The sequence below is a fragment of the Arachis ipaensis genome, chromosome B5, assembly GCF_059453495.1.
Source record: "Arachis ipaensis isolate K30076 ecotype BB chromosome B5, ASM5945349v1, whole genome shotgun sequence".
Taxonomy (NCBI): domain Eukaryota; kingdom Viridiplantae; phylum Streptophyta; class Magnoliopsida; order Fabales; family Fabaceae; genus Arachis; species Arachis ipaensis.
Window position 1 is genome coordinate 59,887,540 of NC_142440.1, and position 2,308 is coordinate 59,889,847.

A 2,308-nucleotide genomic window follows, 5' to 3' on the forward strand; every position below is an offset into this window, starting at 1 on the left:
TTTTTACTTGATGATAACCGGTGCACTTGCCGGAAGGAATTTTGCCGATCGTGCAATTTCCTAAATCGTAGCATAACAAGTTTATGCGCATCAAGTTTATGGCGCCGTTGCCGGGGATTGGTTTTCGATTGACAATTCTCAAATTGGAAGTTAACTAGATTAAGCATTTTTTTGTTTTGATTAATTCAGTACAAGTTACTTGTTGAATTTTAATTTCTGCACTCTGTTACATGCTTTCTTTCTTTATGCCTTTAAATTCAAGCAACTGACTCACTAACTGTTTGAATTAATTCCTCAACTGCTCTAACCATACTCTTCCATTAACCAAGAGTATTTGACTTGTTTGTTGCCTGTGCTGTGTTCTTGTATGACAGGTAGGAGAGGAGAGACATCAACTCCTCCATATACCGAACCAGAGAGGACCCTTCATAGACTTAGAAGGGAAGCGAGAGGGAAGAGAGTACTGGGAGAAGAAGAATCTGAAGGAGAATCTGAGGACAATTTTGAGGAAGCTTTAGTTCTCAACATGGATAGAGAAGTTCACAACCATGAGAGAGCTGATGGAAACAATGCCATTCCTGAGAGGAGGGTTCTTAGTTCATACATAAACCCAACCTCTGGGAATTGTGGTAGCAGCATTCAGAAACCACCCATTCAGGCCAACAATTTTGAGCTCAAACCACAGCTAATATCACTTGTGGAGAATCATTGTTCATTTGGTGGGAGTGCTAATGAAGACCCAAACCAACATCTCACAAAATTCCTGAGAATTTGCGACACTGTGAAGTCCAATGGAGTCCAGGAAGATGCCTATAAACTGCTTTTGTTCCCATTTTCACTTAGGGACAAGGCAGCTAAGTGGCTGGAATCATTCCCAAGGGGGAGCCTAACAACATGGGACGAGGTGGAAAGCAAGTTTCTGGCACGTTTCTACCCCCCACAAAAGGTCAATAGGCTTCGATCTGAGGTTCAGACTTTTAGACAACATGATGGTGAAACTCTCTACGAGGCATGGGAGAGATTCAAGGATTTGACAAGGAAATGCCCACCAGACATGTTCCATGACTGGGTGCAATTGCATATTTTCTATGATGGACTCTCTTATGAATCAAGGAAGGCTGTAGACCATTCATCAGGAGGTTCATTGAACAGGAAAAAGACTGTGGAAGAAGCCATTGAAGTGATTGAGACAGTGGCTGAGAATGAGTATTACTATGTATCAGAGAGACACAACACTAAGGGAGTCATGGAGCTGAACCATGTTGATACAATTCTAGCCCAAAACAAGGTGTTTGCCAAGCAACTAGCAGAGCTCACCAGGAAAGTAGAAACAAAACAAGTGGCTGCAATACACACAAAAGATCAAGAGGAAGAAAGCACTGAAGGAGGTGATTGGGAAGAGGCCAATTATGTAGGAAATCAACAAAGGCAACCATATGATCCACATTCCAACACTTACAACCCAGGCTGGAAAAACCACCCAAACTTTGGGTGGGGAAACCAGCAAAACCAACATAACAAGTCCACATACCAAAACTCAAACCAAAGATCATACCAAGCCACACAAAACACTTACTCCCAACCATCATATCATGGCCAAAATAATCAACCTACCCAACCTAATCCGAACCAACAATTTCAAGATCAATTAAACAGGATAGAAGGAATGCTGGCACACATGGGTCAGGACATAATTGAGTTGAAAAGCTTCAGGGATGATGTGAGATCTACCTTAAGAAACCATGGTGAAAAACTCAAGAGGATGGAGTCTCAAGTAGGAGAGCTATCTCAACAGGCCCCCAAATCAACTGCAGTATTCCCTAGTGACACAGAAAAGAATCCTAAAGGGGAACAAAAGAGAGTAAGATGGGAAGAATGCAAGGCCATCACCATATTGAAGGAAGTTTCAGAAGAAGAAGGAATTAGACCCTCAGAACAGGAGCCAGAAATCTTGAAGGAAGGTGTGGAAGAAGCTAAGCAGGAAAGTGAAACTGAGCAAGCCAAGGAACTGCAAAAAGGCACGATGGAAACATACCATCCAAAAGCACCATTTCCTCAGAGGTTAGGAGGAGGTGAAAAAGGGAAAACCTATTCAAGGTTTTTAGAGACATTTAAGTCTCTCCATATCAATATTCCCTTTCTTGAGATTCTCCAGCAAATGCCTACACATATCAAGTATTTAAAGGAATTATTGAGCAAGAAAAGAGTTTTGAAGGGAGGACAAACGGTAACAATGAACAAAGAATGCAGTGCCCTCATCAAGAAGGACACAGTCTCTAAGAAAACAGACCCAGAAAGTTTTCATATC

The 2,308-nt window shown here is 41.8% G+C and overlaps 1 non-coding gene across 1 annotated transcript; it reads right to left on the minus strand.

Annotated features, from left to right (window-relative positions):
- Positions 1–952: 952 nt before the first annotated feature.
- Positions 953–1,056, minus strand: LOC148564351 (small nucleolar RNA R71). Its single transcript, XR_015884635.1, has one exon. It is a non-coding gene; the product is annotated as a small nucleolar RNA R71 (small nucleolar RNA).
- Positions 1,057–2,308: the final 1,252 nt, after the last annotated feature.